This window comes from Staurois parvus, unplaced genomic scaffold, assembly GCF_062004578.1.
Source record: "Staurois parvus isolate SC_StPar_1 unplaced genomic scaffold, SC_StPar_1.0 ptg000432l, whole genome shotgun sequence".
In the NCBI taxonomy this organism is placed as follows: Eukaryota; Metazoa; Chordata; class Amphibia; order Anura; family Ranidae; genus Staurois; species Staurois parvus.
Genome location: NW_028318228.1, coordinates 8,317,086 through 8,332,982, shown reverse-complemented (window position 1 = coordinate 8,332,982; position 15,897 = coordinate 8,317,086). Strand labels below are relative to the sequence as shown.

General features: G+C 41.2%; 1 protein-coding gene and 1 pseudogene across 1 annotated transcript in view; both read right to left on the bottom strand.

Annotated features, from left to right (window-relative positions):
* AGBL1 (AGBL carboxypeptidase 1) overlaps positions 1 to 15,897 on the bottom strand; it is a 924,602-nt gene that overhangs the window by 537,349 nt on the left and 371,356 nt on the right. The window lies entirely within an intron of this gene.
* LOC149454389 (U2 spliceosomal RNA) lies at positions 12,916 to 13,031 on the bottom strand (annotated as a pseudogene).

The window sequence follows — 15,897 nt, the reverse complement described above, 5'->3', positions numbered from 1 at the left end:
TTCTTGCGGGGGGGGCTGTGCTGTCTCCCTGAAAAATGCCACCCTAGGCAACTGCCTTGTTTGGCTTGTGGTAAATATGCCCTGCTGCTCAATGTATTTTTACTACAGCAGGGTGGCCGCTCTGTGCTGCATCACATATATGTACGTGATCCAGCATTTTCGGGTAGAGCCCGCCACCCCATCTGTGCTGGCATTTGGTACAGCGCAAGTTGGCTACCAGGTCCCGGCCATAAATCGGCTTAGTGAATCACAACACGGAGCCCTGTGTTTACTAACAACACAGAGTTCTGAACAGGGAGACATGATGTGGTTTTTTTTTTCCCTGCAAAGCAGGGAGGAAAAACAGTCAGGTCTGTGATCAAAAAGCAGCACACAGTACACATTGTTATGCATACATTTAACCCCTTGATTGCCCCTAGATGTTAACCCCTTCCGGTGTCATTAGTACAGTGACAGTGTATAGTATTATTATTGATTACTGTATTAGTGTCACTGGAACTGTCAGTGTCATTTAGTCAGTTCCCACTCAGTGTCAGTTAGTGGCAGATTGCCCGACGCACTATCACAGTCCAACTATAAGTTGCTGATTACCGCCATTAATGGTATATAAAAAAAAATATACAAATTCCAGTACATATACCATAGTTTGTAGATGCTATAACATTCACACAAACCAAATCAACATACACTCTTCGGGATTTATTTTATTTAACCAAAGATATTGGGATTTTTTTTATCCAAAGACATGTAGCAGAATAGAATGGGTAACCTAAAGTGAACCTAACATCGAGAGACCGGACTTTGTTGGCTCATTATGGGAGACCACGCAAATATATAAAACACAATACACTTTTATTTTGTACATTAAAAATATGAATTACAATACAAGCATAAAACTTCCCCAGAGCAGTACCAAAAATGTAACAGAACACATTTTACCCTAAATGTATAAAGAATTTAGATTTTTTTTTTATGTATTGGATATGTTTTATAGCAGAACGTAAAACCTATTTTTTTGGCATAATAACAAACAAAAAACCAGTGGTGATCAAAAACCACCAAAAGAAAGCTCTATTTGTGTGAAAAAATTATTTAAATTTAATTTGAGTACAGTGTTGCATGAATGAGCATGAATGAGCAATTGCCAGTTAAAGTAGCACAGTGCTGAATAGGTTAAAAATGGCCTGGTCAAGAAGGGGGTAAACGTTTCTGGATCTCAAATTGTTGAAGTGGAGTTCCAATCAAAACCTGGCTAAGCATAAACCTGCTCCCACCCTCATTCTACACCTATGCTAACTACACAAGGAAGTTAGGATGCCTATTTTTACCTCTTCTGAAGTCGCTCTGGCCTGGTCACACTATTATCACTGTGTGATTTTTCATTTAATTTTGTATATTTTTTATTATTAACCCCTTGGCCTTTCAGCGCTATAAGGGATTTTAGATGCCGGGAGGTGGAGTTTGCGATCATGTGACCGCCATGATTGACTGTCACAACAGGTACATGTTCAGAAAGCTCCCGATCGCAAGTAGAGAATGGGAGCTTTCCGTTAACTGCCGGTAACTGTGCCGGGAGCGCACACGGTGAGGACTCCCACCCGCAGAGGTATACCCGCATGTTGAAATGCGTTTTTATTACAAAATATATAAAAAATGTTTTTAAAAATACATTTCAAATATACTGTATGTCTTTAAAAATACAAAGCTACATTTTGAATGCATTTACAAATATATGTAAAAATATATTTTAAAATGGCTATTTTATATGTTAAAAAAATCTGAAGAATATATTTAAAAAATATATATTTTAAAAAATATATATTTTTAAAATATAATCTTCAGATTTTTTTCAACATGCAGTATATATATATATATATATATATATATATATACAGTAGATTGTACGCCCCTTGAGGGTTAGGGACTGATGTGAATGTACAATATATATATAAAGCGCTGCGTAAATTGACGGCGCTATATAAGTACCTGAAATAAATTAAAAAAATATATATATATTGGCGCATTTATTTAAAGGTGAACTTGTCCTTTACACACAGTACAGATGATACCAGACTGGAAGAGCTACAGAATCCTTTTGCATGCACAGCCAGGCATAATGTGATGACTATAAGACATTTCATGGAATAACACTTTCACTGCCATTAGGTAAAGGCTTGGAGGTACAGTTGTGACCAAAATTATTCAACCCCCAATGCTGTAAAGGGGTTTAGGGACTATAGTGTACATTTGGAATTGTATTCAGAATCAAATCCTACAAGGACGTTGTAACTACCCAAATGCAACTAAAATGACATCAATTGTTTATGTAATACAGTAGTAAATGGTTCTTATGTGGTTTCTTCATTGCCACAATTATTCAACCCCTTAAAGACTACCACTCTGAAGAACAGAGGTTCATACAGGTGCTTTCCATCAGGTATTGAAAACACCTGTGGATGTCACCGAGCAGCAATCAAGCATAATAAGCACCAATTAGGCAGCTTTAAAATGACTGTGATACTCAGCTCCTTCTAGACATTTACTGGTGTGGTTACAAACATGGTGAAGGCAAGAGAATGGTCCAGGAAGACAAGAGAAGAGGTGATTTCTCTTCACAGGAAGGGCAATGGCTATAAGAAGATTGCAAAGATGTTAAACATACCAAGAGACACCTTAGGAAGCATCATTCGCAAATTCAAGGCAAAGGGCACTGTTGAAACGCTACCTGGTCGTGGCAGAAAGAAGATGCTGACTTCGACTGCTGTGCGCTACCTGAAGCGTAGAGTGGAGAGAAGTCCCCGTGTGACTGCTGAGGAACTGAGAAAAGATTTGTCAGATGTGGGTACAGAAGTTTCAGCCCAGACAATAAGACGCACACTGCGTAATGAAGGCCTCCGTGCCAGAACTCCCAGGCGTACCCCCTTGCTGTCTCCAAAGAATAAGAAGAGTCGACTGCAGTATGCCAAAAGCCATGTGGACAAACCACAAAAGTTGTGGGATAGTGTTCTGTGGACTGATGAAACAAAATTAGAACTGTTTGGGCCCATGGATCAACGCTATGTTTGGAGGAGGAAGAACAAGGCCTATGATGAAAAGAACACCTTGCCTACTGTGAAGCATGGTGGAGGGTCAATCATGCTTTGGGGCTGTTTTGCTTCTGCAGGTACAGGGAAGCTTCAGCGTGTGCAAGGTACCATGAATTCTCTTCAGTACCAGGAGATATTGGATGGAAACGTGATGCAGTCCGTCACACACCTGAGGCTTGGGAGACGTTGGACCTTTCAACAGGACAATGATCCCAAGCATACCTCCAAGTCCACTAGAGCATGGTTGCAGAGGAAAGGCTGGAACATTTTGGAGTGGCCATCGCAGTCACCAGACTTAAATCCGATTGAGAACCTCTGGTGGGACTTAAAGAAAGCAGTTGCAGTGCGCAAGCCTAAGAATGTGACTGAACTGGAGGCCTTTGCCCATGAAGAATGGGCGAAGATACCCGTAGATCGCTGCAAGACACTTGTGTCAAGCTATGCTTCACGTTTAAAAGCTGTTATAACTGTAAAAGGATGCTGTACTAAGTACTAAGATTGAATGTCACTTGGGGGTTGAATAAAACTGATAATGCTGTGAGCACAGAAAAGACATTTGTGGTTATTTCATTATAACTGTTATGTTATATTTGTCTGACCTACAAGTGCCTCTTTAATGTAAATGTAAGCAAGATGACTGAATGATCAAAAGCAATGTCAAACTGGCCAAAACACTCAATTTCAGTGGGGGTTGAATAATTTTGGTCACAACTGTATGTGTTCTATTTTTGGCATACATGTATATAGTTGATATCCTGAATTTTTTACAACATGCGTGTCAAACTCAGTTTCATTGCGGGCCGTATCAGCATTATAGTTGCACTCACAGAAATGGTTGTACGTGTAAGACTAGATGCCCAAAGCACCCTCCCCCCCCCACATCAGATGTCAAGAGCCCCCCCACCATCAGGATTCAAGAATCCCTCACCTTCCCTTACATCACAATGCAGAGGAGCAGAAAGTGCAGGGTCTGGAGGAGGACCAGAGGAGTGCCGGAGTCTGCTGAATGCTGAGATCAGGGGAGGCGGAGACGAGAGGTTGCTGCAGCTGCACAGAGATCTGTAGGAGGAGTTCTGTCCACCTCTCTGCTGCCGACTGCTGAGACCTGAGACAATGGGAGGAGGACAAGTACAAGCCTCTCCGTGGCTGCACAGAGAAACGCAGGATCTGTAGGAGTTCTGTCCTCCTCTCTGCAGCCAACTGCTGAAACAAGGTGTGGGTAGAGACAAAGAAGTGCCGCAGCTGCAGGAGAGGTGTACAGGCCACATGAAATGGCCTGGTGGGCCAGATTCAGCCTGCTGGCCTTGCATTTGACACATGGGGATTACAAGTACTGTATTATTTATATTGCATACTTTATGTTTATATATTTTTTTTTTTATCAGCAACATATTATTTATGTATGTTTTTTATGAGTATCAGATTATTTATAATTTATACTTTATATGTATATTTTATATTATATTTATACCATTTATTTAAATGTTACTACATTTATTGATTTATTTTATTATTATATTTCTACTATGCTGTATATCACAAAGATCACTGTGCTCAACAAACTAATGTGAAAAAAAATATTAAAAAAACAACAGTGTATGTACATCCTGTATAATAAAATTGCTATGTTGAAGCTTGTTACTGACATGAGTTCCCACACCTCATAAGATATATAAACCTTCAAAGTACAGAGCAACAAGTAAATACTAATAATTTGATCCCACTGTGTCAGCTCGCCAAAATACAATATTCCTCAAATATATATAGAGAGAGAAAGAGAGAGAGAAAAATAAGTATTGAACGCGTCATCATTTTTCTCAGTAAATATATTTCTAAAGATGCTATTGACATGACATTTTCACATATCGGTAACAACCCATTCATTCCATACATACAAAAAAACAAAACAAATAAGTTCTGAAATTAAGTTATGTGTAATAAAATGGAATGACACAGGGAAAAAGTATTGAAAATATGAAAAAAAGGGAGGTGCAAAAAGACATGGAAAGCCCAGACGCTAGCTGAAATCTATCAGTAAATAGAAAGCAATGCTGCCCCTTGTCAGTGCAATTAATATCAGCTGCTTCAGTCTCAACTGATGGCCTATAAAAAGGTGTCTCAATTACCAAGGTGTCACACAAGAAACAACTCATTGAGCTCTCTCAATACCTTCTCAACGTTATTGTTGCAAAACATACTGATGGCATTGATTACAGAAGGATTTCTAAATGTCTGAATGTTCCAGTGAGCACTGTTGGGGCCACAATCTGGAAGTGGAAAGAACATCATTTCACCATAAACTGGCCACAATCAGGTGCTCCTCACAAGATTTCTGACAGAGTAGTGAAAAGAATTTTCAGGAGAGTTGACTAAGAGCCAAGGATCACTTGTGGAGAACTTCAGAAAGACCTGGAAATAGCAGGTACAATTTTTGCAAGGAAAATAATAAGTAATGCACTCAACCGCCATGGCCTGTATGCTCACCACAGCACTCCATTGCTGAAAAAAAAGCATTTTGAAACTTTTTTTAAAGTTTGCTGCACAACATTTAGACAAGCCTGTAAAATACTGGAAGAATATAGTCTGGTCAGATGAGATCAAAACTGAACTCTGGATGCCATAATACACATCATGTTTGGAGGTCAAATGGCACCGCACATCACCCCAAAAACACCATCCCAACAGTGAAATTTGGTGGTGGAAACATCATGGTGTGGGGCTGTTTTTCAGCATACGGTACTGGAAAACTTCATGTCATTGAAAGAAGGATGAATGAAAGAATGTACCAAGATATTTATGATAAAAATATGTTGCCTTCTACCAGGATGATGAAGATGAAACGAGAGTGGATATTTAAGCAAGACAATGATCCCAAACACAAAGCCAAGGACACTCTCAATTGGTTTCAAAGAAAGAAAGTAAAGCTGCTAGAACGGCCCAGCCATTCTCCTGACTTGAATCCAATAGAAAATGTATGAAAAGAACAGAGTTCATAGAAGAGGCCCATGGAACATTCAAGATTTGTGTGGAAGAATGGGCCAAAACCACACCTAAGCAACACATGCAACTAGTTTCTCCATTCAGGAGGTGTCTTGAAGCTGTCATTACCAAAAAAGGATTTTGTACAAGGTATTAAATAAATTTCAATTAGCGTGTTCAATACTTTTCCCTGTCTCATTCCATTTTATTGCTCATTCCATTTTATTGCAATTTCTGAACTTATTTGTTATGGTTTCTTTGTATGTATGGATTGCATGGGTTGTTACCGACATGTGGTGAACATTTTCATTTCAATAGCACCTTTAGAAATATTATTATTATTATTGAGAAAAATGGTGACGTAAATAGGGTCCGAAGGTTTGCATTGCACTTGGTGATGTAAGGTTTGGATGCAGCTGCTCGGCCATGGAAACCCATTTCATGAAGCTCTCTATGCACTGTTGTTGTGCTAATCTGAAGGCCACGTGAAGTTTGGAGGTCTTTAGCTATTGACTCTGCAGACAGTTGGCGACTCCTGCTCACTGTGCGCTTCAACATGCGCTGATCCCACTCTGTCATGTTATGTGGCCTACCACTTCGTGGCTGAGTTGCTGCTGTTCCCAGTTGCTTCCACTTTGTTATAATACCACTAACAGTTGACCGTGGAATATTTAGTAGCCAGGAAATGTCACGGATGGACTTATTGGAGTCACTGAGCTCCTGAGAGAGACCCATTCTTTCACAAATGTAGAAGCAGTCTGCAAGGTGCTTGATTTTATACACCTGTGGCCATGGAGGTGATTGGAACACCTGAATCCAATGATTTGGAGGGCTGGCCCAATACTTTTGGCAATATAGTATATATACAGTATATACATACATGCATACAGTGGTCTATTTTGGTTTCGTGCTGCCCTAGGCAACACAAAAATTGGCTCCCCCCCGGGGAGAGAGCCTGACAGCGACCAACATAACCCCCCTCCCCCCCACGAACTTGGCCAACAACACATCTACCACCCCACCCAAGAGACCAGTCCACTACCACTGCCCCCCATACACTGGCTACAAACACACCCCCGGCGAGAGAGAGAAGGTACTCACATTCACAGCTCTGGACATCCCTGGGAATGAGAGCCGGGCTCTGCATACACCATCAAGCAGCCTGCAACCTCTCTCGGATCCCACCTGATCCCCATGCCGAATGTGTCCCTTCTTCCGGAGGGCGGTACTGCCCCCCTGAAAAATGCCACCCTAGGCAAATGCCTTGTTTGCTTTGTGGTAAATACACCCCTGCATACTTATATAAACACACATGTATTGGATTAATAGTATTCTATTATTTATGAAACATAAAAAACTATGTGTTTGTCGGTATATAAGTGACATTTATTATAATAAATATAATGGACATGTATAGTACCATAAAGTTGCCTTGTTCTTCCCTTTGTGCAGTATAGATTCGGGATGTGGATACAGAGCTGGATCTCAGGAATTCAATCCCCATACAATGTGTTAAAATATATGGGATTGAAATAAAGAATTATACTACAAATCCGTCTCATGAAAAGAAAAAATGTTTGCACTACGCCTATGAGTGGCACTCCATCACAGTCCAGTGTTACATGCTATGAAACAAGTCGACATGTCTGCCCATAAAATCCCATCATATTTCTACTGTATAAAAATCTAAAGAGATCCCAAAGTGAAAGCATTGCTATCTCACCTAACAGAAGCATCAGCCTTCAAGGAGAAATTTAGAGAAAACAAAGGCAGACAAACCTAGGTCACCCCTGTCTCTGAGCATTCAGATTTATTGGTCTGATGAGACACAGAACAAAACAAGGAAATATACAGGCAATCCATCTCACAATACATGCCAGCAGATATTGCTTTTTTAGACTGAAATGAAGTTTCTTTTCATTCTCCTTAACTCTGTAGCAGCCAGAATGTAATATTTCAGGTGTCTCCAGATTAACGGATGAAAAAAGCAAGTCATGTATGTATGAGAATAGGACATTCTAGAGGCCAAAAATCAGTGTCTGTTTATCACATGGAGCAGAAATTTCAAATTACAAATGTTTGGTATCAGCTTTTATTTCCCATGTGATAAACTTCTCACACCTAGAAAATTAAAGCGATATGAAACCCAAAAGCAAACATTTATTCTATTTCAGCCTACCAATTCTTAGACTCAGTTCATATAGCCCACGTTTACTCGGGCGCGGCAGCCCATTCATTTGAATGGGCTGCTGTGCCCGCATATCCACACTAAAAAGGTGTATGCATCCTTTTTGAAAATGCGGTCGCAGGGAAACCGCATGGTCTTTTTGACCAAGCAGCTTCCCTGCGGTTTCCTCACCCGTAATCGCTCTGCAGACTGGGATGCATGGGGGTGCCTATTTTGGAATTCTCTTTTACATTTTTTTTCTGACATGTTGGTGTTATAACTTTCACTTGGATGTTATAAGTGTCACTGGGTAAATACAACTGGATAAAACAAAAACTGTGTCTGTCTTCATTCCAGGTTGCAAAGCAGCAAACTGTGATTTAACCACTTGCCTACCGGGCAATTTTACCCCCTTTTTGCCCAGGCCAATTTTCAGCTTTCAGCGCTGTTATACTTTGAATGACACGCAAATAGACCTTTCTTTTGGTGGTATTTAATCACCCCTGGGTTTTTTATTTTTTGCACTATATACGAAGCAAGACTGAAATTAAAAAAGAACGTTTTTCTTTGTTTGTAATATAAAATTTTGCAGACAGGTAATTTTTCTCCTTCATTGATGTGCGTTGATGAGGCTGCACTGATAGTCAGCACTGATGGACACTGATAAGCAGCACTGATGGGCACTAACAAGCTGCACTGATGAAGCGGCACTGGTGGGCATTGATGAGGTGGGCAGCACAGTGGCTAAATGGTTAGCACTTCCGCCTGGCAGTACTACGGTTGCCGGTTCGAATCCCAACCATAGTACCACCTCCCTGGAATTTGCATGTTCTCACTGTGCCTGCGTGGGTTTCCCCTGGGTACTCCGGTTTCCTCCCACACTAAAAAGACATGCTGGTAAGTTAAATGGCTCCTGTCTAAATTGTCCCTAGTATGTGTATGTATGAATGTGAGTTAGGGACCTTAGATTGTACACCCCTTGAGGGTTAGGGACTGATGTGAATGTACAATTTATATGTAAAGCTCTGCGTAAATTGACAGCGCTATATAAGTACCTGAAATAATAAAATAAATAAATGAGTAGGCATTGTTTAAGCTGTACTGATATGTAGCACTGATGGGCACTGTTAGGCAGCAATACTGGGCACTGACTGCTGGCACAGATTGGAAGCACAGATTGGCAGCATTGATGGGCAGCTCTGTTGGGCACTGACAGGCACTTTTGCGGCTGCACTTAATCACTGCCCTGACAGTTGCTGGTTATCGGCAGTCCTTTCCTCCCCTGTGACATCATGAGGAAAGTACTGCCGATAACCGGCAAGTATTTACATGGTGATCAGCTGTGATTGGACACAGCTGATCATGTAGTAAAAGGCCGTTGTGATTGGCTTTTTACCGTGTCATGGGATCAGCTGTTTCAAAAGGACACAGTGATCGCAGAGCGCGTTGGGTGTGCACCGCTGGGGACACATGGGGGGGGGTGCATTCTGGGAGGATGTCATATGACAACCTTCCAGAACTGGACGACCGTGCTGTAGTCGCCATTTGGCTATAGCGCGGTCATGAAGTGGTTAAAAGGGGATGATACTTTTCTATATCTACTGTATATTTTCGGAAAACAGAGGCCCTGTGGAATAAAAACTGATAGTCGCAATTTTTTTAACTAACTATATTTGTGCAACTGTTTATTAAACACAAATAAATTTTCAGGGGAAAAATCTAATAAAATGAATTTTAGTGCAAATGCACACAATATAATACCAATTTGTTTGTAAAATACCATAGTGACACTGTACTGCTTGTGGGGGGTGATGAAGATTCTTTTTTTTTTACATTCATTGCTTTTACACCCATAAAGGCTGTAAGAGCAATCATTTCTCCTACTCTCTGGCTGCATTCTTGCAGCCATTGAGAAATACTGTGAGAGCTGTGATTGGTCACAGCTTGTCACATGGTACAAGGCTGTTGTGAATAGCCGTGCAAGGCTACATGGTGCAACATGTGATGTCAGAAGTGACATCTTGCTTACTACTATTCATGTGATCACTGATTGACCAATCAGTGATCACATGATCGGGACCTCACACAGAGGTCCCGTACAGTGACCGGAGGACACAGTGGGCACAGAATCATAGTGCCACAGGATCTCAGGGAGCGCGCACAGGCAGGGAATGCGGGAGGATGTTTATAAATGGCGTCCTGCTCCTCCACTGCTCCCGTCCGGCCGTTTATGTACATGAGCCAGACTGGAAGTGGTTAATAATTGCTATCACAAAGGGTTAAAGGGTAAACTCCTAACGTCGCTGTAAAGGGCAGGGAAGACATTGGGGTCTAATAAACCCCTGATAGACCTCAATGTCTCCCCTGCCTTTCAGAGCATCTAAATGAGCTCAGATGTGCAAAATTTGTCCCCCGGCTGTACCGGCAAGGAAATGGTGGATCTGAAACCAGAATTGACAAAATCATCATCAAATCCAGTTTCTTTGTTTACAGGGGAGATCAAGGCATGGGTATGCCTCCGTCTCTCCCTGCTCTCCATTCTGAAGCCGATGATTGTGGTCCCAGGCTCCCAGGTAAGGCCAAGCTTATGGCTGTTGATGGCTTGTGATTAGCAGCTCGCTCTTTGGACATATGTAGTAGGTAATTGTGCTGCTGTATTTGACATCCCTTGTATCTGTCCCCTCCTGTATAATCTATTATACTGATTTCAAGACCAGGCCTATTCTTTTACTTTTTTGTTTACGTGTAAACATCAGTATTTTTACCTAGAAAATTACTTAAAATCCCCAAAGATTATATATTTTTAAAAAATAGCCCCTAGAGAATAAAATAGTGGGTGTTGCACCATTTTTTTATGATTTTCAAACGCATTTTTTTTATGCATTTGAATTCTTTTTAATGGAAAAAAAACAATATAATTCCCCAGTTGTTTGGGTAAAATATAAAAGATGATTAAATTGTGCAACGGCGACAAATTATGTAAATTTTATTATCCAAAGCCTTTACAAGTTACCACTTTAGACTTTCAAAGGAGGTATGTTGCTAGAATTTTTACTCTTGATCTGATGTTCGAGGTGATACCTCTCACGTGTGGTGTGATCGCTGTTTACATACCAACACGGAACTGGAGAATGCATTCACTTTTGCATGTGATGTGGTAAGTTGGCACAATAGTTGCACTATTTATGTGAGTTTAACACTTAATTTCAATTGTGAAATAAGGAGATAATGCACTATATGCAGTTTTTGTATTTATTTTTTGTATGAGGAGAGAAAATTAATTTAAAAGGAAGAAGAAGGGAAGTTCACACGTTTATAGATTCACTTATGAATAGGAGTACATGATCGGCTTTGGTATGTGGTGAGAACTCATGGAGAATTGAAGACAATCTTGCAGCACAAACAATCTCATATGACTGTGAAAGGGGAAAAATTATTTTATGTTGGACTTGTACGCTGGACTCTAACATATATATTCGTACCTTCCCAGGGGGCAAGGATTATTCTAGCGGCCGGAAACTCTTATTTGGATTTTTTATTTATTCATTTATTTATTTTGATTTATTTTATGCATTTTTGTGGCAGTAATTATAGATAGTTCATAGGGCACAGATATTAAGTACACACTATAGAAGGATGTGCCTTGTTCATTTTTCATTTCAGAGGTTTACAGACACTTAGTTTAGTTATTCTAAAGGCTGACTTTTTTTTACCTTCATGTAAAAACCTTTAGCGTGCATCCCCCCCCCCCCCAATACTTACTTGAGCCCAATCTTGATCCAGCGATGTGCACAAGAGCAGGTGCTCTCTCGGGTCTCTCTCTCCTCAGAGATTGGTCAGAGGGAGCCAGATCCAGTGAGGAGGGAGTGGGGATGGGACTTAGATATGCTCTTTGTGTCCCATAGATACACAGATCTGGTTTGGGAATGAGAATGCACTATATATAACAGTATTATTGTTTGAAAGAAAAACGAATTGAGCCTTCAAAACTGCTTTAAGTGAAACAAGTGAATGTGTGTATTACCTCTCAAGGAGGCCACAGTATTCCCATTATCTTTTCTTCTCCACAGAAGCCAAAAGTCTCCCTTGTAATGCCTTATCCAATGTCAGCATCAATGTCAAATAAAATCCCTCCCCTAGAATTCACAGTCATATAGATTTGTGTATCTGTAGACCAGGGGTGTCCCTAGGGTTGGTGTCACCCGGTGCCAGAACACTTGGTAACACCCCCCCTCTCTCTGCCCTCTTTCTCCCTCCCTCTCTCTGCCCTCTTCCCCCCCCTCTCTCTCTGCCCTCTTCCCCCCCCTCTCTCTCTGCCCTCTTTCTCCCTCCCTCTCTCTCTGCCCTCTTTCTCCCTCCCTCTCTCTCTGCCCTCTTTCCCCCTGCTCTCTCTCTGCCCTCTTCCCCCCCCCCTCTGTGCCCTCTTCCCCCCCCTCTCTCTGCCCTCTTTCCTCCCCCCCCTCTCTCTCTGACCTCTCTCTCTGCCCTCTTCCCCCCTCTCTCTCTGCAGACTTTCTGCCTCCTCAGCCCCTGGCCAGACCAAGGTAGATCCGTCCAAATCAGGAGGTACTGGGTCTTTCAGACGTTCCAAAGGGGAATTACTCCCAGGGCCCCAGCTTAACGTGTGGCGCTCCCCGGTTTCTGTTCCCCCCGTAATAGCCATCCAGACCCCCATCATACCAGTAAGGGTACTATACAACAGCCATCCCCGCAAAGCTAGAATGGCTGGGAGCAACCCCACTGGACACTGATAAGAACAGATACTACACTTGATCTTAGCCAAAAGGCCGAGAAGCGATATCATTCTCAACTGATGGCCTATAAAAAGGTGTCTCATTACCAAGGTGTCACACAGGAAATATCTCATGATGGGTAAAAGCAAAGAGCTCTCTCAAGACCTTTGCAAACTTATTGTTGCAAAGCATACTGATGCCATTGGTTACAGAAGGATTTCTAAACTTCTGAATGTTCCAGTGAGCACTGTTGGGGCCATAATCCAGAAGTGGAAAGAACATCATTTCATCATAAACCGGCCACGACCAGGTGCTGCTCACAAGATTTCTGACAGAGAAGTGAAAAGGATTATTGGAAGAGTTGACTAAGAGCCAAGCGTTACTTGTGGAGAGCTTCAGAAAGACCTGGATTTAGCAGGTACAATTGTTTCAAGGAAAATAATATGTAATGCACCCATCCGCCATGGACTGTATGCACGCTCACCATGCAAGACTCCATTGCTGAAAAAAAAAACATGTTGAAGCTCTTTTAAAGTTTGCTGCACAACATTTAGACAAGCCTGTAAAATACTGGAAGAATATAGCCTGGTCAGATGAGACCAAAACTGAACTCTTTGGATGCGATAATACACTATGTTTGGGGGTCAAATGGCGATGCACATCACCCCAAAAATACAAACCAACAGTGAAGTGGAGGTGGGAACATCACGGAGAGACCCTGACACCGACTAGCACCCCCCTTCCCCATGAAGATAGCCTGATATTGACCAACAACGCCCCAGCACAACCCTCCCCCCCACCCAAGAGAGCCCTCCAATACCACCATGCCCCAGACACTGACAACCCCCCACCACCCCAGCGAGAGACAAGACACCTTCACAGCTCCAGGTCCAAGAAGACTGTGGGACCAGTAACACAGTGCAGTGTGGCTCATGCATGCGCAGTAGGCAACTGGCTATGAAGCTGGAAGGCTTCACTGCTGGCTTCCCTTACCCAAGGTGCCAGCTCTTGCAACCGAAGCCGAATGAGGAATCTCATAAACTTTTACAAACTGCAGTGGTATTGCGCGGTGCACCTGAGCCTTCCACCAGCGAGAAAATGCTAGAATCTCATGCAACAGGGCTAGACATCCAGTGTACATAATAAGTATTTTATCTGAAAAACCAGGGCTTCCCTGGCACAGTGATTTCAAAAGAAAACATCCTTATCACAGTTGCAATCTCTGCAGTCTGAACACATCTTGAGTTCCAAGCCACACAGCAAATTAACTTGTTATTAAGATGGTTTTAAAAGGCCGTATTATCTGAAGTCAAATCTTCTGGATCGATGTTCACACATGTGCATATTCCCTCCAAATCAATTAGCACAATTAGGGTGTTGAGAGGCTCCTACTATCCTAGCATCACAGAAAGAAAGCCAAAAATAAAGCAGTAAAAAGGCTTTGAAATGTTTGGATAAATTACTTACAAGATCGGATATGTCTATTGCTAGAAAAAAATGTCATGTTTGGCTTTGAAAAGTTACTCCAACGCACATCTCATCCTTTGTAATTAACATTCAGCAGTGGACGGCATGGACACAGAGACACAATTATATTAAATTTAAGTCAATAATTCATAAACTATAATGCATTATTAATCAATTATCGAGGCCTGAATGACTTTTAATGAGATTAAGATGATTTGAACACTAAGCAGTTGAATCATATTGATTTAATCAATGTGCTTAATTAAACTGTGTACATTCTCTTCAGGATCATTATTTTCAATATCCAGTGCAAGTACTTCCTTTGATATTGTGCTCTCTCAAGTTCTTTTCTCAGTTTTGTTCTTCTTCTATCTTAAACAAGCCTATATAGGAGTCAGAATCCTCATTAAATAAATGACTAATTGAGTGCAAAAGCCATTATGGGTGAATTAACCCATTTACTTTCATGCAGTGACACAGACTTATTACTCGGCAGTCTTCTCTATCTGGGAATTAATATTATCTGATCAGGGTATACCTCTCCTCCTCCTGCCTGATGCAGAAATTCATAATATGCCTGCCATACGTAATACAAATTAAGATTTGTACACAAGTTGCATGCAATCATAAGTAAATGTCACTGATTTATTAAACAATGAGCAAAAAAGGAGCTACCAAATTATTGTGTGGGAAAAGTATATAAACCATCAAAAACTTCTGGCCAGCAAAGTATTTTGTTTTAAAAAAAAGAGCTGGATTAATTCCTAAATGCACAAAATCTAACAAGATACTAATATTTATAGGTAATAACACCAGGGGCAGTTGAAACAGAGAATATCCAATTGACTCTTTGGGAATCACAATGGATTTCTTTCTGCCATTGGAGCGAATAGGGTCATGCTTTATTGTTTTTTGTTTTCTGGGGGTGGGGGGTTGCCTTCCTCTGGATCAACTGTGGGTAAATAATTGTGTATATGGTATTTTTTTATCATTTTTTTTTAATTGGCTGATCTTGTATCTATACCCATTCATTGATGCTGTTGGATGAAATATAAGCACAGGCACAGAATATCTATTATCTGCAGAAGCACAGATGGTGATGACCAGGATTCTTTCCTGATTATGTAGAGTCTGTCAACACACACATACACCACACACACTGTTTCAAGCTAATATTCAACCCAATATCAATCTAGGGGTTGTATTTTTAGTTTAAGTGCTGGAAAACTTCACCTAGGGAGGGGTACAGAGCACAGGATGCTCCAAATTATGCTAAGCTGCAAAATAAGAGGACACTACCTCCTCAATTCTTTGGTGTCCCACTTCCCACTTGAGACTGGAATGGGCAAATCAGGAACACTATGCGAGCTCTCCCCTGTAGAGCTGCCATGTCACTTACATTGCCATAGCACCAAACGTCACCCAGATATGCAGAGAGTCATTTATTTACAAGGCCACAGAGACA